Source organism: Furipterus horrens, unplaced genomic scaffold, assembly GCF_987537825.1.
Source record: "Furipterus horrens unplaced genomic scaffold, mFurHor1.1.pri manual_scaffold_6, whole genome shotgun sequence".
In the NCBI taxonomy this organism is placed as follows: Eukaryota; Metazoa; Chordata; class Mammalia; order Chiroptera; family Furipteridae; genus Furipterus; species Furipterus horrens.
This window is the reverse complement of record NW_028327176.1, coordinates 160,565,135-160,589,396: the sequence shown is the minus strand read 5'-3', so window position 1 is coordinate 160,589,396 and position 24,262 is coordinate 160,565,135.

The following is a 24,262-nucleotide window of genomic DNA, read 5'->3' as shown; positions in this document are numbered from 1 at the left end:
GATATGCTGGGTGAGCAGACTCATTAGAACAAGTCGAGAATTAAATTAATTCATATTCAAATAGAAAGAATTACTCCTCAAAAGAAAGTATAAGATCTGGCAGTGAGAAAAGAGGTCAAGAGAAGGGAAAAGAAGAGCCAGCATGGGCTAGGGATAAGCTTTTAGTGGTGCTTCTGGGAGAGAGAAGGGTTTGCAGGGAGCAACTGTGACGAAAAAGAATTGGGAAGCTCAGGTAAAGGAGAGGATCCCTAGAATGTTTGCTTTGGGTTATTCAACATTAGCTATTTGAGATACTTCAGTAAAGATTTAAATTTATCTTCAAACCTTTCTGAAATTATTGCCTCTATTTTGATTGCAGCACTGTGCAAGGGCTGGACATGAGGTAACAGATATATTCGAGCTTAGTATCATGAAATTCAGCATAGTATCATGGAAACATATATGTCTTAACAAGTGTGCAAATTGAAAAAAAAAAAGAAACACAAACCCAAATAGGTGGAAAATTTTAAAAAAAAATAAAGGAAAATGGAAAAAACAGGAGTTTCTCAAGGATTATGAAATATACATTTTAGTAGACATTAAATATATAGGGTTGGGAAAAAAGTTTACAGTTGTGTGTGAAACACAAGAGTTTATTCTTGTATTATAATTTATTATTTATTATTGTTTATTATTTTCCACATGAGCAACTATAAACCTACTTTTGTCCCACCATGTATTTCATAAGAAAATTTAACCTCTAAACTAGAACTTTTCTCTTTTGTTATATGGGTTCGATTTCCCATTATAGATTAATAAAAATATATTTTGTGAAAGCCACTAATTTTTTCTCATTGACCTATGATATCTTGAAAAAGTTTGGATTTACACTGATAAGGTCTGGAGTCCTTTGGGACATTTACTTCATGAATGAAATTGTATCACTGAAGAGTTCTCAGGTTATGTCCGCAAATATGAGCAGGCATCCTGCCCTCAGTTGCTTCAGTTAGCACTTATAGACTCAGTTGATTTTTAATTGTTTTCTTTTTTCTTTCTTCTTTCTTTCCTTCTTTCTTTCTTTCTTTCTTTCTTTCTTTCTTTCTTTCTTTCTTTCTTTCTTTCCTTCCATCTTTTTTTAAAACAGATTTTTATTGTATTTTTTATTACCATTTAGTCCCCTTACACCCTCCTTCCCCCCACAATCACCATACTGTTGCCCGTGTCCATGAGTCCTTTTTCCTTCATGCTCAATCCCTCCCCCATACCCTCCCCCACACTTAATTGTCCATCCTGCTCTCCATCTATGAGTGCCTCTATTTTGCTTGTTAATTTGGTTTGTTCGTTAGATTCCACATATGAGTGAAATTATATGGTATTTGTCTTTGACTGGCTTATTTCACTTAGCATAATGTTCTTACGATAAGGAAGCAGCCCAAGTCTCCATAAGTAGATGAGTGGATAAAACCACTATGGAACATTGGAATACTACCCAGCTATATTTTTTAAAAAAGAAAATTTAACTGTTTGCACCATACTCAGTTTAGAATAAGGTCTCACATACCATTTCTGTCTCAGTCTCAGGTTCTTTCCCTAGGAGCAGCTTTCCTACTATCAGACTTCCTGCTGGGTCCTTTAGATGCTACTTTTAATGTCCCTCAAAGTCTTCAGCATAATTGTAATCGTTCTCACTTCTTATTCTCTCACCTGGAGGAAATATTTTAAACTCTAGACCCTGTCAAGGGGTTTGCCATCAGGCTAAATAAACATTTGTTGATGAAGGAAATGAACTGTGTATGTAAAAGTCTCTGGGTAATCACTGAAAGGTGTTATAGAATTGCTGGTTGGGGGTTATTTGTTGTTAAATAGCTGATAATGAGAAGAGTTGGCTTCTAAGACTAATTTAGTTTTTGCTAAAGGAAAAGTCTAGGCAAAGATAGTGGATTTTGTTCTGAAAGGCCCGCTTAGTTATTCCAGATAACTCAAGTGAGTCCTTAATTTAGAGAGCTTTGCTGTCATAATAACCTGAATACAATTAAGTGAAGTCCTCCTACCATTATTCTGTAGTTCAAAAGTCCCAAACAAAATTCAGGGGAAATTATGAAGGAAAAGAGAGAAAAACAGAATGAATGCTTCTACTGAATCGTTTTACTTTCTTAGTCTTCTTCCTTACAATATGATCACAAAATCCGAAGGAGCACGTCGCACCACCCAGCAACAGCCAAAGTTCCTTTGAAAATTCAACTCATCATCATATTATTTCTTTGCTTGAACTTTCTCAGGGGTTTCCTATCTTGCTGACAATAAAATGAAAAATTCACAATGTGAACAACTCGGTTCTCTGTGATCAACCCCTGCTCCATCTCTGCCCACATCTCATTCCACTTTCCTTCTGCATCTCTGTTCCAGCCACTCTGGTCCCAGGATCCTCTTTGAATATATCTAGAATGTTCCCATTTCAAGGTCTAGGTGTACATTTTTTCTTTGCCAGAAAATTCTTCTCCCCAAAAGCTCTTTCACTTTTTTTCATGATTTTTTTCAAATTTTACTCATTCTGAAAAATTTACCCATGTTCCACTGCTTATATTCTAATTCTCTAAACAAAGTTTTACTTTTTTTCTGATCCTTATTAACACCTAACATTATTTATACATATGTACATATTCACATATACATGAGTATTTGCATATACTAATTTTAATCCTTAAAATGGACTTTTCTCTGGCTTTAAAAAACTTTAAGCCATAACAAAGACAGAAAACATACAATAGCTATTTATGACGGTAAAGCTTTTAAAATTACCTATTCCCAGTGAAATTAGGAAATACATGCAAGATGATGCATGCTTCATGTGGAAAGTGAATAAATAAACACATAAGGGAAGAATGAAGTATGCTCTATTCAGCCCCCTGCCTCTTCTGGTGGGAGTCAGAAAATTTACTCACAGTTGCATAAGCAGCGCCTACTAATCACAGCAAAGCCAAGTCTGGAATCCATGTCTTTACACCAGTAAAGCACCCATTCACAACATGCTAATTCTTACTTAAGTATAATACTTTTGTCCTAAAGTTTCTCAATACAAAATATTCCAGACACAGCTTCCTTCTATACAGAGTTATAAGAATTAATGTGTATTTACTCAATAGTTCAATAAATACCACACCTAGAAAAATTAATGAGGATTATATGAAGTCATGTGTTTATTGTTCTAAAATATAGTAATAGCTATAATTGTTGCAGTCATTATTTTTTGAACATCCACTCTGGTCTAGGCACTTTAGCTCAGTTTCTTCATTCCTTATAGGCCAGTAAGGTAGATTTTATTAGTCTCACTGTTCGAATGAAGAAAATGAAATTCAGTGTTACAGCAATATCACACAAAACCTAAAAAGGGTCAGAGACAGAATTCAGACCAAGGTCACCTGTGCTAGCACCATGATTTCTCCCATGACCCATGACCCTCTGTAGATAACAGTGAAGAACTCTAATAACAACTGATGTAATTGAGCTTATCTGCCTATGTGAAATTTTCCATGATCATGGTAGTGAGTGGGATTCCAAGCCAATCTCTGCCACTCTAGAGCAACAAGGTGACGGTAGCAAGGTATGTTGGAAGGCATTGTTAGGAAAGAAATATGTCTCTATTTACAAGATTAGGACCCAGAATACATCAATCCTGGCCATAGAGGATTAAAAGAAAAGCATCCATCCGGTATGTAAAATTTGAATAATCTCTTCACTTAGAAAGGCAAAGAGGGAGGAACAAAATGTAGGGGGAAAATGAAACCTTTGCATTTGCTTTCTCGGTTAGTTAGAAACGAGCATCTTAGAAAGCTTTACAATTATAATTAACACTGTGTATTCTCTGGCTTTGAGATGGCATAAAAAACATTTAGAAGAAAAAGAAACGCCCTTTGTAAGGGCTTAGAAAGTAAAAACTGAGTTTCTAATTTTTCTTTCATCTGATGTTAATTTATGCAGAAGTTAATAACATATTTGTGGCTCCAAGTTGCCCATTGTGAAGATTTCTCTTTCAACCAACCTCTCCTGTGATCCTTGACAGATAGTACCATCATTTCAGGGCTTATGACCGTTTTAACAAAGAAAGGGAATCGGCTGATAAATTTACATTCTATAGACACAGTGAATTGTGGATCCTCTGAAAACCTACGGTATTAAATGATCTGACTCTTCTCTAGCTTGTTACAAACAAAAGAGCAAACAATTGGAGGAGAGGGTGAAGGGGAAGTTGGATGAGCGGGTGGGTGCATAGCAGGTGGAAAGGGAAGAGTATTGACTGCTGAGGGAGACAAACGTCAGGAGAAGGAGAGATTTCATAAAAGAAACATGGGTTACTTTTATATCCAAACAGGGTATAATTAAATTGTTGTGTCTTTTGTAAATGAAAAACCAAATTCCACTCCTGCCAAATCACCTAGAGGATAGAAACAATAGTGCTTGAAGAAATGCAGAATCTTTGGAAGTTGATGTTTTAAATGAATTCACTATGAATAAAGTATATCCCATAATGATAGTTTAAGGGTCTACATCATAAAAATGTTATTAAAGTACATTATTTATAGCTGCTTTTTGTGGACTTGCACTCTTATTCATGAATCTCACAATGTATGGTCATAATTACAGGCTGAGTGTATAATGGAAGCATTAACTCAATATGGACTAAAGCAAGAATACCATATCACTACAATAAAACTCCAGATACATTCATTTAAAGCTAGAATTTATTGCACAAGAGCATTCCCTTTTCTTAAAAAAGGAAAAGAATGTCTTCCATACTTCCATTTTATGACCTCAAATATCTACTTTCATTCTGAGGTTCACTTTATAAGAATGACTAATTGACACAAACTTTTAAATGAAATATTTCTTCATCTACATTATTAAACATAGAGACTTGGACAGTGAGTTGTGATTTTATTGTGACTATGGCATTGATTTTTGATATATGTTAAGAGTATTTACAAATACTCCAAATTTTAATTGACCTCTTTTCTGGTGGATGCCATCAGAAGGTATGTTTAGCAAATGCTAATCCAATGATCTGGCACAAGTGTTTATTTTAATAAGATGGAAATGCCTTGCTACATAAAATTTTCCCAGAGAAGCTGAAAGAATAATACTTAAATCAAAAGAATATTCAGAATATTAAACATGATTTCCATATTTAATATGTATGAACCTTTAAGAAATGGCAAAGTAGAATTCAACTGGTTTATTTCTAACTCTGGAACTGTCAGAGTTTGACTTCTTGACTTTTCACTTCTGATTGGATGATCTGTGATGGTACATTGCAGACAAACTTAGAGTGTGAATATGTTTCTCCCTTTGACACTAACATAACTTTAAGAGTCATGGAAAGGAGTTCTTTATAAATTATACTTCTAACACTGAAAGAAAGTGTTGCCTTTGATCTTGTAGGTAAAAGAAGGACACCTAAGGGAATGAATTAATTCCAGTATTTAATAAGATGCAGTCATTAGTAGACAAGCATTCACACTAGAACTATTCATTGAATTTCTTCAGCATAGTAATAATCTGATAATAATTCTGGGAAATGAAGAACTTTGACTACTTAGCACCTAGAGTTAAAAGACAAATGACAAAAGGGATAATACTTCAAATATAAGGTAAATAACACTATTAATTGAAGATAAAAATCAACTGATTTCCAATAGTACCTATACTTACAGTTGCCTCAAACCTGAAAGAACTGAGCATTCTATTTAAACAATTCCTATACTCCTAGAGAGCTTTGTTATTTGAAATGGGTATACTTACCAGAAAAAGTCCAGGATCTCCAACTGTTACCCAGCTATGGCTGGGCATTTGAGGTTCCATCTGCCCCTCGGAACAAGGCTATCACAGATCCCTGAAACAGAAATTTTTCATGAAGTCTACAGGCAACGCATGCTGTTCTATGTGGCCTCCAGACTTACTGCAACTTCTGGGTGCGAGTATGGTCTGAGCACTCTTGCTGATACAACCACTCAGAAAGGGCAGCAGGAGTTATGTCCCCAACACAATGCCAGACAAATGTCATCAGGCTCCAAATGCCTGTTGACAAGAGGCAGATGTGAAAACCAGTTAAACCAAAATAGATATTGTGAATGGCTAAGTGTTTTATTTCTAATAAAGCTGAACATATGAAAAAAAAAATCATTCTTTTAGCTTATCTGTATCTTTCTTCAGGATATATATTTTAACTTTATGTATTACTATTTCACTTTAAGCCCTAGACAACTGTTTAGTTCAGGAAGCTCAAGCTATCTTGTTTATTAGTTGCAAACCAGCAGCCTACGGTTTTATGCATTTACTGTGAACCAGGCACTGTGCACTGTGCTTTGTAAACATTATCTAACTCTGAGGGAGGTATTATTATCTTACAAATGAGGAAATAAAGGCTTAGGATGATTAAATCACTTGCTCAAAGTCACAAAGCTATCTGGAGGCAGAATTGACTTAACAGTAATCCGTCCTTCTGATCTTCGTTTTTCTTTTGCACTAAATTTTTGTAATGAAAATATTTTAAATTACTTCTCTAGAAAAAGAAGGGGAAAAGAAGAAAGCTGAGAAGAAAATGACTTCTGAAACAAAAAAGAAAGGTAAAGAATTTAAAAACTGTCCAATACATAAATTGATTAGTATTCATTTATAATGCTACTGGTAAAGCTATAGTTTTCTACAAAAGAAATTTCCTTAATAATTTCACTTTTGTTGGTAGTTACAAACACTTTTGGGTCTGTAAATATTCCAAATAGAGTTGAAATTGATAATCTTTTAAAAGAAAAAGTCAAGCCTAAACACTTTTTAAAACCTGTTACTGATTATTTTTCTTCTTAGGAGTAGCCATTTAAGTCTAATTCTGTGCTTTACTTGACAATGCATATATATGAATATGATGACCACTATTTAATTCATTCAGTTTAATAAAATAATTCTTTCAAAAGAACACATGATTTAACGTATAGTGATGAAACTAGTTGATTAGTTTGCCATGTTTTGTTCTTTTTAGATGGTTGTTTTCATATAGTGCATCTGAAGTCCCAAATGAGCCTCAGATACTTCTGAGTTTCTGATGTGCCTTTTAGTATCCAGATAGCCAGGGAATATTCAGTATATTCCTAGTAAAATCTTTTAGAAAAACTATTAATTACAACATAATTAATAATGCTATTTAATGTTTCCATCATGAAATATTTTGCTGACCTTAGCAAAACATTCCTCCTTTCTGAAGACAAAGCACACCAAAACCACCAATCTGTTATGAAGGTGCCAGTTCATCCATATGTGACATGATTTATGGCTCTGATTTAGGATTACTCTAAACAACATGAATTGAATGCCTTAATGGTAGTCGTGTATGCTCTGATATATAAGAATTAAATAGATAGAAGCTTATACCCTTCTCATTTTACTACCAGAAAAAGAAGATGTCAAAAAGAAAACTGAGAAGGAGACTGCCATTGATGTGAAAAAAAAAGGTACTATATTTTCTTTGTTTCCTTAGTTGTATTATGTTTTGGATGTTTAAAAAATCTTGGGGCGCTCTAGCTGCCATCTTGCATTCTCGCGTGCGTGCTTGTTCTCGGCTGGTCTGCCCAAGATCGCCTGAGCGCCAACCCTTGCCCCGTGCAGTGCGTTTTCTCTCCAACAAGATGAAAGAAACTATCCTGAACCACGGCAAACTCCGCTGAACTGCAGGCACAACTGCGCGCTGGTGGGAAAGGCACTGCTCCTCGGAAGAAGAAGGTGGTTCGCAGAACAGCTACAGCAGGTGGTAAAAAACTTCAATTCTCCTTAAAGAAGTCAAGGGTGAACGAGATCTCTGGTATTGAAGAGGTAAATATGTTCACAAACCAAGGAACAGTGATCCATTTGTAACAACCCTAACGTTCAGGCATCTCTGGCAGCGAACACGTTCACCATGACAGGCCACGCAGAGACAAAGCAGCAGACAGCAGTGCTGTCCCGCATCTTCAATCAGCTTGCGGCAGACAGTCTGACTAGCTTGACTGGCTGAAGCTCTGCCCAAACAATCTGTGAGTGGAAAAGCACTGCTTGCTACAGGAGAGGATGATGATGATGAAGTTCCAGATCTTGTGGAGAATTTTGTTGAGGCCTCCAAGAATGAAGCAAACTGGATTGAGTCAACTTCTGAAGAAGATAAACTTGAAGTTACTGGGAGCTGCTATTTTATATTACGACTGCTTTTAAAAATTTTGTTTATGGATCTGATAAAATCTAGATCTCTAATATTTTTAAGCCTAGCCTCTTTGACACTGCAGCTCTTTTCAGTTTTTGCTTACACACAAATCATTCTTTGCAGCTAATTAAGCTGAAGAATTTAAGCTGGGAATAAAGTTTGAAACAAAGGTTAATGACATTCTTTGCTTAGCAAAAAAATAAAGTGAAATAAAATAAAATAAGATTTGGGGGCAAATGAAACAGAATTGATGTAGGTACTTAAATCTGTCTATGTACAGATACTGAATAAAAAGTTGCACTGAATAAAGTTAAATAGGAAAGGAAGATTTTATTCAAGGCTATTGCAATAGAGGCAACAGATCAGAACTTATTTTGAACTCAATTCCACAGAAACAAAAAACAAGGGGGAATGTAGGCCTTCTGTACTTATTAATTAGACTTACTCAAAATAAAAGTAAACTTTCTATTATCTTCAAGACAAGAATGTATTGTAGTATTACAACTTGGAGCAAGGCACCTAAAAGAGTTAGGTTCTTACCCTCCCACAAGAACTGGGAAATAAAAGGACTATCTTTCCTGATGATTACATTTCAAAGAACTGACTCCCAGGTCCCTGAGAAAGACATTCTTGTGTTGTAAAACTGGAAAGACATTTTAAAAAGACTTACACCTCAAAGAAGCAGAGAAATAATTTAAAATTATAAGTTTTCTACATGAAATGTTCTAAGAAAAGGGAGGTCAGAAGCCTAAGGTCAGGACCAAGACTGACTTAAGTTTAGAATAGCTGAGGGGAACTTAAGGCCATATTGCTGAAGACATAATGAAATTGAGAAGTGATGCATAGAATTGTAACACCACTTTGAAAAGATAAGAAGTTGAGAGAGAATAATGCATCCCATTAAGAAATAGAGTTGTTTAACAGCTTAGATTTTTGCTTTAAATTTAGTTCTGCTTTGATTTTTGTTCAAACATGAATGTTTGCTTCTATTCAGGGTCAGCTTAAATCTAGGCAGCAAAAATTATAGTCATTTCAAGTATTATGGTTTGGTGATGTGTTCTTTCCCAAAATATTTCCTCCACTAGTGTCAGTGATGCTTGAAATTCCATTATTAGAGAAATTACAACTCCTTGAGTTATGAAAGAATTGTCCTCTATTAAAATGCAAATCTTAGGGTCTGTGTATATTGGGTAACAGACTAATTCTTCTCATGTATTAACACTTAAAGTGAGTGAGATTTCCAGATCTTTCCTGAACAATAATAAGCTGAAAACAATACCCTGGAAAATGAGTCAGTAGGAAAGCATTTCTCATAAAGAGTTTGAAGGGACGTTTTAAAGATAGGACCTTGTCTGGGGAGAGTAGGCAGGGGTGGATGGCATTAGTGAAACCCTTCACCTCAGCATTGGTGGGGGTGGGAGGGAAGGCTGGTGGTGAAGCACCCTGAAAAGGGAGATTATAAGATGCCAAACTAGACTTTGATTACTCTTAGTAGCAAATAGGAATTTCAGAAAATCCTGACATCATGCTATAAGTGGGGTAAAAAAAAAAAAAAAGATCGTAGAACATTGAATTGCATGATTGTATGGCTCATGATAATCCAGTGAGAGATAGCCAGGTGTTTTGTGGATCTGGGAGTTGATTGTCAGTTATTTTGCATTTGAACTGTTCTTATTAAGGATATTATTGTAGAGCCAATTGCATTATTGAACATTCATTTATTTTGTTTTATTCAGAACTTTATTTGCCCTGATGAATATATATGCACATATATATGTATATGTACATATATCTTATATTATCATATTCTTTATACCATAAGAAATGGAAACCACAGTTCTGATTTTACGATGATACTGAGAAAGGGGTTGTTGCTAGGATCAGTGTGTCTCTGAGAGTTACATGAGTGGGTGTTTAAAAGAAACAGAGTTCTTCTTCCTAGACCATCAATTTTGCTAAAATATTTTCACAAGAAAGTTTTGAATTATAATTGTCAAAGTATTTGTCATATGTATGCAAAAGCAGAAAAAAATCTTTTGGCAAAACTCAGTGGTGTGTGTGTGGTGGTTGTTTTGGTTTTAGTTTTTGAAAGGAAAGGCAGAACATGTTCATGTGCAGTGAGTGATGGGGAAATCTGATATTTCTATGCTCCTGGGAGACCTGTGTTATTAGCCCAGCAGTCATGTTAGAGTGAGGCTGTGCACTGCTGGTAAGAGGACTGATTATGCCAATAACACTTCCTACAAGGCCCTTGCTCATCCTTGGATGCAGAGATGGAATTGGGTGATTGCTCAGCACAGTGGGGAAGGGCGGCTCAACTAATGTTGAAAACCAGTTTGCCCTTCTTGTAACAACTTTTCTATTCATTTGTCAGTTTTACTTTTCAGTACACAAAATACTGTTGGCTCTTAGAAATCAGTTCAACTTATAAGCTCTTAGTTTCCAAATACTCAAATTGTGTGTGTGTGTGTGTGTGTGTGAGAGAGAGAGAGAGAGAGACAGATGTGTTTCATTAATACTAGTTTTTAACTTGTATCTTTCTTTAGAGTTTAATAAATCTCCCAATATATATTTTATGTTAAGAGCAATGTGTTTTAAAAGAAGCCAGTTTGAAACTTGTTATGAAAGCAGTAAAAATTTCTGAAGATAATGAGAGAAATTGATAAGGACCTGAAATCTTGTAGAGCTAGGGGCACATATGTCATTTCTTCCTAAATATGGCAAAACATATGATGTTACTGCTCTAGCCCCAAATAGAAGCACACTTACAAGGCATACAATATGCCAGATGCTTATTTAATATATCAGTTTTATCATGACATTTTATTTATATTCTCATTAACTTTTTATTATTTATGTTGATATAACATACATTTATTTATGTTATAGTATATTATTATATTTTACTACATTTATAGTTTTATTATGTAGATGTAAAGGAACCTTAGGCTTAAATTCTATTGTGAATTTAATGAGCTTCTATTGCATGAAACCAGTATATCACACTTTGCTAACCACTTTATATGATATAAAACTGCCAGCCCATCCATTAATAATGGGTGAAACTGGGCAATTGGTGCATCAGGATTTATTATAAAAATCTCTTGTTTTGTAATTTTTGAAATCATCCATGGTGGAAAAAAATAACAAATATCTACCATTTAAAAAACATTGTATGAAAAGGAATTTAAAAATGGTTATTTTACAATATTATTAGGTATGTTTCAAACTAAAAATTACTATCAAAAAGAGCAATCAAGAAAGGAAATAGAAACTTTTAAAATACACCTCCCTATGTGTGTAGCAGACTTTGGTGCTATGCATATAAAACACTACTTCATACAAGCATAAGGGCTTCTCTCTTTATATATATATAGGGAAATGGATGAACACAAAATTGTTGAAAGTACTGGAAGACTTAAAATTAAGGGCCTGCTACTATATTATTGAGTACCATGCACATCAATGGTCAGGAAACGGCTTCATTTATCAAAACTGTCTCCTCTGCCTCCTTTTAGCACCCATAGGCTAGACAGTGGAAATGTTGAGGTCAGCATCAAAGTGACCTTTGTTTACCAAAGCATTTCTGCTTTTCAGTCTGCTCTAGGTACATCTATTTGGTGGAATTAAATATGTTGTAAGTGAGTCAGGAAGATATAGTTTTTTGATGTTCCAATTTTTCCTATTAGAAAGAGGGTAGACTGGAAGTTGAAAGAAGCTGGTTAAGGTATCTACAATAAAGATACTCTCAGAAATGTTTTAGAACATAAAATTTATATAATAAGAGTGGTGTTTGAAGATCTAAACTGTGCAATGAATAAATCTGTCTTTGAACACCCCCAACCCCCAAAGTAGAAAAAGATGACTTAATAAAATAAAACAATAATGTTTGCAATTCACTCTTAGATGTAGTTTATGTTGTCCTTTACCTAAACTGTAGATAAAAGCATGAATATTCTTCCTTTCTTCATTCCGCAAGGTGATATGTCTGAAGAAATAATTTTCTTAGTGCTTGATGAAATTATAGTTGTCAAGAAATTAGCAAGTTGTGCTTACTTGTAATAAACAATTATTACTTGGGGAAAATATAGAGATCAGCACAGAAATAAGGCCAAAACTAAGATGATTCATTTTTCTCATGTTGGCCTTTCTGGGGTTATAAGTTAATAAAAAATTTTGGACTTTAATTTATTAACAATCTACATGTTTAAAAGATTATTAATTATAAAGGAATTTTGATGTAGTAACTAATAGGTAAAGGTGTAAAATGACATTTCATTGTCACATTTATTTGAATAAAAGTGTAAATTTTAAAAAAGTATAACTTTTCTGAAATAAAATTCTAAGAAAGGACAAATTCACTCATTCATTTATTCTTTCATACATTCTTGTAGAAAATATTCACGTAACACCTACTATATATCAGGCACTGTAGTAGATGTTGGGTACACAGAGGTGGATAAATGGACATAAGCATTTCTTAAATGGAGATTACAGTTTGATAAGGAAGCCACATAGTGAATAACAGACATAATGCCTATAGGAACAATTTAGGGTGAGGGCCATACAAGAAACAAACATGGAGCAACCATAGAAAACAAAGAGTGGAAGTAGGGATGCAGATAAACTTGTTAGAGCAGCTTTCTCTCAGAGATATTTAAATTGGAATGTAATGTTTTGGATGGATCTAGCCATGCCTGCCTCTTTGTGTGATGTGTGAATGTGGCATGTGGGTTTGTGATGTGTATATGTGCAATTTGTATAAGAGAAATCACAATGGGTCAGGATATAGAATATGCAGGGACATGTGTAAGTGTTTAGATTTATTAAAATTATAATGGGAAATTCCTGAAGGGTGTCAGCGGTGGAGAAAAATATTCAGATTTATGTTTAATACAAGTATATTCTCATTTGGGTAATTGGTTAGAAGGAGAAAAGAGAAGAATTAAGCCGATTAAAAGGTTTCTCATCCAAATTTTGTATTTTAAATGCTTTGCAAATATGAATCCATTCAATCTTTATAATAAATCAAGAAATAAACTATGATAATTTTCATTATAAAATTGAAGGACCTGCCAGTGTAGCTCAGTTGCTTGGGCATTGTCCTGCAAGGCAAAAGGTTGTCACTTCCATTTCCAGTTGGGGCACATGTCTGGGTTGCGTTCAACCCCAGATGGGAGTGTGTGTGAGAGGAAGCCAATAGATGTTTCTCTCCCGTTCCTTCTCTCTCCCTTTTCCTCTCTGTAAAAAAAAAAGAAATAATTTTTTGAAAAAAAATTAAGAAAATAAAATTGAGGGACCTAAGACACAGAGAGTTTAAGTAACTTGCTCAAGGTCACACAGTTAGTAGTTGTTAGTTGGAACCAGACTTTTAACCCATACAGTGTCTCTCTACAGCCCAAGTGCTCTGAACAGCTAGATAAATGGATCTGGAACTCAGAGGAGATTCTGAAGTGAAGCTATAAATACAGTAATCCATGTAGATCACAGTTAATGCCCTGATGATAGATGAGATTACTCAGAGAAATTGTGTCAAAAGAAAAAAAGAGTAGAATACAGAGTCAAGGCCTAGAGAATTCCAACATCTAGAGATTGGATGTTTGAAAATAAAGCAGGAAAGGCTGAAAGGAATTGCCAGAGAAGTTAAAGGAAAAGCAAAAGGTTTTGGTATTAGAGACATTTCAAAAATGGTTGCTTCAACAATCAAAGAGCTATCAACCTTGTGAATGTTGCTTAGAAGTTACTACATGAGAGCAGAAAAGACAAAAGCAGTTACTGTGGAGTGACAAGATAAAGCCAGATTGCAATGGAGGTACAAAAATGGCGAAGAGACTGTAGTGTTCTGTTTTTTGTTTGTTTGTTTGTTTTCTTTTTTTAATTATGACTTTATAAGGAGTAAAGAGTCTTTTGGGTCTTGTTTAGTACTGCATTGAGAGGTGAAATTAGAGCCTGATGGGCATAGATTGATACACAAAGAAACAGGGTGTAAGTGGAAATTTAATAGATAATTTAGAATTAATTGCTTGATGAGCACATCAGGGAAAAAGAACATGCTTTTTTTTTTTTTTTTCCATAGATAACATTACAGACACTCTAATAGTAAAAAGCTGGTGTTTTCCAGTTATGAAGAGGAATTCATCCAAACCGTCTAATAATGAGAGGCAAGCATTTGCAATATATACAATAGATTAGGTGACTTTGGTGATAAAACTGAAGGTCCCCTCATATATTCTAAAGTGAAAGTCTCAGTTTTTAGAAAAAGATACCCAAAATTTACTTGATGCTTACTGAATAGCAAAAGGTAAGTATGTGGAATGTAATTTAGCAACGATTTTTAAAAGTCATTCATTCAGTTAAAATATCCCACCAGAACTTTACATTAAAATATCTGTGTGGAACTTCCAGCCAAGATGGAGGCATAGACAGACACGTTGCATCTTCCTCTACAACTAAGAAGGAATACAGCTACCTCAAAACTAGAAACAACCAGAAGTTCCAGAAAATCAAACTGCATGGAAGTCCAGCAAACAAGATATAAAAAAGAAATACTCATGCAAGACAGGTAGGAGGTACGGAACCAGGGCAGAGAGGATGAGGTGTGGTGGCAGCAGCAGGCTGGCACAAAGTGCAGTCACACATTTTAAAGTCAGGAGGGACACCTGGGGAGCATTCCCAGCTCCTCACTGGACCTAGCAGCTCACGGTCCCAGCACCGGAGAAAATAAAGCCTCATTACTTCTGACTGTGCAGACCAGTGGGGATTGGGGTGGAAACAGAAACTGTCAGTCTCTCAGCAGAGTCCGCTTGGTTAAAGGGCTCCCATGGTCCTAGAACATCTGCAGACCCACCCACTCTGGGAACAATGGCCAGGGCAGCAGCTAGAGGGGTACCAGTCCAGTGCGGAAGTGGGAATGATGCCTGGAAAAGGGGCAAGTGCTGGGCAGGCAGCATTGTTCCCTCTCAGGCCCCTCTCCAACATACAGTGTTATGACGTGGTGAAACAGGTCACCCTGTACTGATGAATCCCTAAGGTTCTGCCCCTTACAACATAATAGGAGCAACAGCTTTACCTGAGACGTGGAGACAAACAAACACAGGAGCCTGTCAGAATGAGGAGACGGAGAAGTTTGGCCCAAAAGGGGAAACGGACCAAGGTTCCAGTGGGAGAACTAAGTGAAGAGGAGATAGCCCACCTAACAGATGAAGAGATAGAACCTAACAGATGCAGAATTCAAAACACTGGTGATAAAGATGCTCTCAGGCTTGACATATATGCTGGAGTATGACAAATGCATAAGAGAAGAAGTGAAGGCTATGATAAGTGAAACGAAGGAAAATCCACACAAAACCAATGGTGAAGGGAAGGAAACTGGGGATCAAATCAATGATTTGGAACATATGGAAGAAAAAACAGTCAACCAATGCAGAATGAAAAAGATGAGGAAAACTTCCCAAATTTTGTGAAGGAGATGGACATAGAGGTTCGGGAAGCATGGAGGGTCCTGGGTGAGCTGGACCAAGAGGGGACCACACCAGGATGCATCATGATTGAGATGCCAAAGGTGAAAGATAGAGAGTCCAGGGGATAGCAAGAGAGAGGCAGAGAGTTGCCTACAAAGGGGCGCCTATAGGACTATCAGCTGATTTCTCAGAGGACACTCTGCAGGCAGGAGGGGACTGGCAAGAAGTATACAATGTGATGAAAGGCAACCTGCAACCAGGGCTACTCTATCCAACAAGGCCATCATTTGGAATGGAAGGGCAGATGAAGTGCTTCCCAGACAAGGTAAAGCTAAAAGAGTTCATTATCACCAAGCCATTATTATATAAAATGTCAAAAGGACTTACTTAAGAAAAAGAAAATCAAAACTATGAACAGTAAAATGACAACAAACTCACAACTATCAACAACTGAATCTGAAAAATAAAAACAAACCCAACTAAGCAAACCAGAATAAGACCAAAATCATAGGTATGGGGATCATTTGGAGGGTATCAGCTGGGAGCAAGGAGGGGGAGAAATGGGGATATGGTGCAGAGATTAAGAAGCATAATTGACTGGTACAAAATAGACAGGGGGAAGTTAAGAATAATATAGGAAAGATTGAAGCCACAGAACTTATATGCACAACCCATGGACATGAAGTAAGGGGTGTGGGATTACTGGAGTGAAGAGGGGTACTGGGCAGAGGGGAGCAAAGGGGAAAAATTAGAACTACTGTAACAACATAATCAATAAAATATACTTTAAAAATATATATCTGTGTGACAACAAGTTGACCAGATAAGTTTAATTCAGTATAAAGCCCATAAACCTGTGCTCTTTAAAAGGATACAAAATATCTATTTCCATAGACTACTTTCAATTACTGTATAGGGCAAATACTATACAATTCTGCACCAACTAAACCTATGGTTATTTATTTTTTCTGTGTAAGAATTGCTTTTGTCATTGAGAAATTGCAAAGAATCTTTTAAAGAACCTTATAGCTTTAAATATATCATTAAATTTTATGCCTACCAGAAATTGATTATCAACTTGTTTATTTTATGAATCTTTTGTGACAGGTTGTTCTAGCTACTAGAACCCAAAATAATTTACATGGCAAGTTATGAACCACTAAAATATATTTATATGTAATTAAAAGAAACCTCCATGAAATGTTACATGTACAGATATAATTGGGGAAGATAATACACACTACCTTTCACGAGTTCACTATTAACTTTCAATTTAAAAGCAACATTCTATTTTCCAGACTTACATTTTGAGAACATTGTAGCTTTTTAATGTTCACCCCATATTTTTCTATTTGAAAAGCAGTTGATTATAGAAAGTTATCTGATATTTTAATTTTGTATTTTGCACACATATATTTGGATATGATTTCACAAATGCATTAGCTTAGTATTTGTTAGACACTAATATTTACATTAATTTTTTCAGGATTCTACATATTTTTTAGTACTCTACAAGTCAATATCAAGTTATAAAATACAGATACTTCATACACTTTTGAGTGACATTGTAGCAACTGTAGTAGTGTATGTTTTAGATGACATTATTTTTAAAAATTGTTCTGACAGATAAATAATTGAAAATCTGGCACAAATAGGACTTGATCTCAGTAGTAGTGCCCAGCCTTGACTTAGGGGTGCTCCATAATTACAGGGCAACAGTATATTGCTTTCATATTAGCTTTTTGTTGCCAGATAGATTAAGTTTCAAGTATGAGTTCAGAAAATGGCAGCTTGAATATATTAAAAACATTTACAATGCTTGAGCTGTTTTGAAGGTGAGATACTATATTTTATTTTAAAACGTTTTGTAATCATAGAAATCATTCAAAACAACATTTGCTTACTCTCTTGAGGGTGAGAAAATTTGTAATGGAACAATTCAGGAAAGTCTGCTGACTTATTTTTTAATATGATATCTTTGATTACCTCCTATATCACATCCAGATTAGCTGAATAGAAGCTAAAGTGCTTCAGGGCAGGTGAGAGGGAATTAACATCATGTCATGCTGTGAGATCTGAGGTAATATTCCCGGCTGTAGCATTTGTGTGTGTGCACCCAATGCAAAAATTAGATAAAGGCATTTTGGTTTAAAAAATAATAATTTCAAAATACATTAGAAAACTCAAAAATAGGAGAGGTTTATATTTGAAATTATTTTGACCTGGAAAAACGAACTAGTAGACAACTATTTAACGTTTTAACATTTATTTTGGAGAATCATGACTGCTTTCCCACTGACGATGAAAACAAAATCAGCCCTGAACCTGAGTATGAAAGAGTTGTTATATTTTGTGAAGTACTTTCAATAGGAGAAATGGAAATACATATGAGGAAGAAGCAATAAATAGATTATTAAAACTTTTCGCTGCATTCAACATATTAATATTTTGAGTATTTACTGTGTCCATATTAGATAAATTATTTTTAACTGCAATTTATATTCAGAACAGATTTTTTATAAAAATTAGAAACAAAATGCTTTAATTTAACATTAAAACAAGGTGGCCTTTTGCAAATATCCTAAATTAAATTTTAATAAGAAGATTACACAGCGTGAGACTGGAAGTGAGGTGTTCATTAAAAACAAGTTTTGGTTTTGTTCTTTAATTTAAAAATATGGGAGGATTTTAAAAAATTTGTCAGAAGATAACATGGACTGAGTTTTCTTTGTTATCTGAGATAAACATTTAAGCATATAGTTGCAAAATATCCAGTAAAAATTTTATTATTTGTACTAAACTCTCTAAAATTTTTCTTTGAGTGAAAAAGTAAAGCTTAAAAACATCAAAATAAATTTCCCTCAACTCCAGTCTCTCTAGGAATACCAAAAGATTTTCAAAATAGCGTAGCAAATTGTACCAATATGTATTCTTTTTTATCAATAGAATTTAGAAGTAGTAATAGCAGTTAAATATATTTGCTGTTTTCTAATTTATTACTTAACAACAACTCTTGAGGATTGGAGCAGGTAAGTAACATGGCATTGTCCCCAGATATTAGTGCAGCAAAGGCGGTAGGAAGTTCACCAAATAAAGCTCACTGACTTTCTCAGCCTACGTAGATTATTTTCCAAGTCTGATTGTAGGTTGCTTGAATGTCCCTTTTCTTTTCTCTTTTCTTTTCTCCTCCCCCTCCCCAATTTACTTTGAGGTCATATTACAAAGACACATAACCATAGAGGAAAGATATAAAGAAGATATATTATAATCTGATTTTCTTCTTTCTTATAAAAGTATGTTATCTTACATTCATTCACTCAACAAATATTTAATATGTGCACAATATCTGCAAGGAAATTTACTAAATATTGGAGATAGATCAATGTAAAAGACATGGTACTTGTTCTCAAAGACTACTTAGAATAGAGGCAAATAAACAGGCACATAACATACTGTAATCACTATCACAGTAGAGCAGATATAAGAACTCACACTAAGATCAAGGTATCAGGATAGAAAATGTAGTATGTTAGTGTCCATGAGAGATTTACAACAGAGATGCCACAGACATGTAATAAGCTACTTGACTTAGATGCATTTAACATGTTTCAAAAACATGGACACTGGAAGAAGTAAAATTTTAACAGTGGTTTATCACTGATGATAATTGTTCTCACAAGTGGAAGAGCATCTAAAATAAGGAATTTATTGGTTTATTTAACTACAGTTCTAGAATGAACTGTGAGTTCTACTCGATTCAGGAGATCAAATAATATCTTTATGATAAGATTTCTCTCTATTTTTAGCCTTCTTCCTTAATATTGTCTCACTTCATTGCACATTGATCACATGTGCTGCCTGCTCTACATGCTTGCTCGTTCATGACCTATGGGAAAAAGAATAGATCAACTTCCTGAGAGCTCAGAAAACCTTATTTAAGTTGTATTGGTCCTTACGGGCCCATGTCTGAATTAACCTTTGTGGTAATGGTGAAGGAATAATTTAATTGTCTTAGCTTAGGTTATATGTCTTATCCCTTGAGCATAACAATTAAATAATTTTTTTAAAGATATTTGCACTAAAATTGGAAGGTGGGCATTGATTCACTCAAAACTAAATTAGTGTAATAAAACCACAATAAAGTGTAATAGTGACTATATGGAAATATATATATATATATATGTTCTTTTCAAGATGTTACTTCTAGGTAGTGGTGATATAAATAATTTAATTTTTAAAAATTTGTTTATAGGATGGAGTAAGAGAGAGCTTTAGCCACCATCTATGCAGAGAATACTTAAGTATTTTAAAAAAGCAACTCAATATAGGATAATGCAATGTAACATAGACATAAAAAAATGAAATTATAGATTTCATTAATTAAAACATTATGTCTAGAGTAAAGAATGAAATTTTTCCATTGTACTTTGTAGTATTAGAATCTCACTGGAATAAAAATCTTTAATTTTAGAAAAGGTCATTTGAAACCAGATGATATTCAGAAGAGAGTACTTTGGAAATGTGAATACACAGCATTGAAACAAGAAACCAGGGGGAACATCAAAGCCACATTCACAACTTTAAAGTACTCTCCTACTTAGGTGTACTCACTCTATTATTACCCATTAATATTAGGACTCAATAGTTGAACTTAGAAGACAATGTGGAATGTTCAAGATTATACAGAAAATATTTATAGTCAGTGAAGTCTACTATTTCAAGTATTCAAGCAGAAAAAAAGTAAACATTTCCTGGGATTTGTAGAGGAAAATCTTATAAGAAGAATGATTTGCCCTGTTTGGTGTGGCTCTGTGAGTTGGGCGTCATCCCACAAACCAAAAGATTGCTGGTTCGATTCCTGGTCAGGGCACATGTCTTGTTTGTGGGCCAGGTCTCCAGGTGGGGGCTTATGAAAGACAACCAAATGCTGTTTCTCTCCCCAACTTTCACCTTACTATCCACTCTCTATAGAAGTAAATAAAATGTTTAAAAAAAAAAAAAAAAAAGAATGATTATGTTGAAGTAAAGAAAACTAACAAGAATATTTTTTTCCAAAACTAAATATCAGGCTGAATTAAACTAATGTTTGGATTTTTTTTTAAATTTTGAAATGAAGTTTTTTATTATCATTATTTCAAATTTGGTCATTTGTCAAATTATCTTAGCTGATTTAAAAAGTTCGGTCAAGAGCTGATTCCAGGAAATGAGTTCACAGTTTATGTTAACTGTGTATAACCTGAATTCACACTTTCTCTCCTGTCTGTCTACTATAGCATAAAACATTGTTCTGAATCTAATCAGAGCATGTCTTATGAATGTTTTCATAAACCCAGGACACTCTAAAAGAGGATATAAAATATATATCATATATAAAATAATAATTAATTGCCCTCAGGGTAAAGAAATGTTTTGAGACATCTCAATAGGAAAACTCCAATGACAATAGCTTAAGGTAGGAAGGACAATATAATAATTACTTATGATGCAAAGACAGAAAAATAAGCTTGCAGACAACAGAAGTTCGCAGGCTAGAAAATAAAAATTGTGAAAGTTTGCTTGTCAGGAGGAATTGTAGGAGGCATGGAGGAACATGTATAATACCTAATTTTTTTAAGAAGTCTTTTTTTTTTGTTAAAAATAATTTTACTCAGGAAAACATGGAATTTTATTAGTCACTGCCCATATTCTGTTAGCTATGTTAATCTCAAAATATAAGGTAAAAAAAAAATGAACAAATGAAAAGGCAAATACTATAATCATCAGAAGCAGAGGCAGATAAAAATAATTGTCCTGAAAGGCATTACGCTGAGGCAGAGGTGGGTGGGTGCATGTGCAAGTTACAATATATCAAAGGATCAAAAAAAAAAAAAAATTACCATGGCACTGAGCATGGAAAACAAGTGTCTCAATAGAATATGTTGAAATACTTGTGCCTGTTCCTCCCTAAAAATATGTATATTCACTAAAGCTCTTATAAATCTATACTACTTCTTATTTTTGCTACTATGCCTCCATGCCCCATGGGCTCAGGAGACAGTTGTAGAGAAAATGGTGAGCTTTTTGAAATGGTGCTGCCTAATAGTTCACTTTTCCCTTTCTGAAGCTGTTCCCAAACTGTTCCCCCTTTTTAATCCTTTTTCACCTTTTTACCCTTCTTATTTAGCAGCTGAATACCTTGCTTCTTTGTTTCCTTAGAAAATAAAAATGAGAAGAAAGCTCTCAGGAGCTCCAATCAACGAATCCACTAACATGCTTCATTTGTATCTTTATATCTTCTGCCACAATACAACACAATACAATACAATACAATACATAGTTAAAATGTTCATACTTACAGGAGTAACTATCACACTTCTGCAAATATGCTTTACCTGTCTGCTAACTCAGGAATATTCTCCAGCAATACTCTGTCCTCTGCAAATTTATTTGGCTTCATCTGCTTGTCATTCCCAGCAGCATACAATGTGCTTTAGTATCTTTTTATATATTTGAAAAATGTCCTACTGTTAGTGGTGCATCCCTTGCAGAAACTGACTCATTCCTCAGATCCCTTTTAGAGCTCAACTGTTTATGAGTTCTCTGCACTCTTCTCCCAGTCTTTGGCAGGTCTGCTGTGCTCAGGCCTTCACCCTCACAACTCTTGTTAAGGTCATCAGTGACCTCCACATCACCAAAGCCAAATGTGAGTTCTAAGCCCTCAAAGAGCATTTGGCAGCCAGTCCCTTGGTCTTCACTCAGACCCTTGGACAATACTTTTCCCTTTTTAATCTTTCTGACAACTCTTTTGCAGACATTTTTTGCTGGTTTCTTCCTTTTCTTTCTGTCATTTAAAAAATGGCAGCACCCAGGAGTTAAGTCTATGTCTTTTTCTCTGTACTAACTTCCTATGTTACCTTGTACAGTCCCATGAGTTTAATACTATCTTTATGATAATGAGCCCCAAATGTATGTCAAAGCTCAGATATCTCATTAAACTCCACATTTATATATCCACTTGCTTATTCTACATTGCCATTTAATTATGTAGTAGACATTACCAAATTAATATGATTTGCAAAAAAAATAAAACAAAAACAAATGTTTACACACACACATACACACACAAAACCTGAAATGTGTTTGCTCTACTCAGGCTTTTTTTCTTATCATTTAATTATTACACCATTTTTGCTTACAGAGAAATCTGCATAGTCACCCTTAACTCCTTTTTTTTTTCTTCCTCTTCAACCTGTTATTAAATCTTGACACCTTCACCTTGAAATATGTTTAGTAGTTGATGCTTTCTCTCTATCTTTGGACATCATCCTCTCTTGCGTCCATAGGTAAGGTTAAAATAGAATTGCAATAACAATAGTAACAAAAACCCTAAAAATCTCAGCATCTTTGACAGTTCATTTTTTGTTCATGCTACATATTGAGAAAGGGTTCTACTCATCACAGCCGCTTAGGTCCCCGGGACAGTGGAGGCCCTACCTCCATGTGATTCCACCTTTACAGAGGTTTCCATTCTCACTCAGAGGAAAATCTAAGGGCTCCAGAATGCTGTAAAAGCCTCTACAAGATCCCCTGGATGAAAATAATTTTAGGGCAGCATTTCTCATGTAACAAGGTCATTAACTGAGGTTCTAAGCAGATGTCCTTTATACTTACAATTATTTGTTTTTTGAATAAGTTTCTTCCATTTTAATAGAACCCATAGGTTCAGCATTTGAGTTTCACAAGTATGTGCAAATTTTAATTTACTGTTTCAACTGAATTTTAGCCTTCACTCAAATTTCATTGAAATGACAGCTATTAACAATGTGTGAGGTCTTTAGCTAGCAAGTGGTTTTCTAAAATCACAGAAATCTAATTAATGTATGAGTTATTCTTCTTTGTGTGTCACACCTGTAAAAACACAATGCATATTTTAAAAAAATGATTTCAAATTTGTTATAAAATGGTTGCTATGAAAGAATTTAGTCTTGGTAAAAAGGCACAACTATGTGGAAGTCAGCAGGAAAGAAATAGACCAGAGTAACCATTGAGAAATGGGAAGGGGAAAGAGTTTACAACTGTAGGTTGGGAAACAATCCTCATTCAGTCTGATATTTTGGTAGTACTAAGAATATAGTATCCTTGTGTGTCATTTAATCCAGTTAGGTGGAGCATATAAATACAATGAATTAAAAACCAATAATCTTGCCTGATGAAAAAAAATGCATCAATAAAAACTGGCAGTAGGTTGTTAAAATTTTCCCTCTGGAACTTTCCTTTTTTTCTCTATCTTGTTCATTTGGCGAATCGCTCTCCCCTTGAACTCTAATCATGTGGCTCAAATAAAGATTCAAATCATTATCACTGATGCACCTGCTACTCTCCACCCGAGTATGTGAATGTGACCAGAGTTGAACTGGAGTCTTGTCCATGGACTTTTTTTAAAAGGATAAAAGGAAGGTAATCTTTTCTCCTTCTTTGGTGGTAAAGTAGGTAATGTGAGTCCAGGAAATGCTATTGATCATAGTTACAGCTTTATTGTGACAGCCAGTCTTGAAATAATTGAAACATAGAGGCAGAGTAAAGGATGAAGGTAGAATTTTCATGGTATTTCAAGTCTAGGATC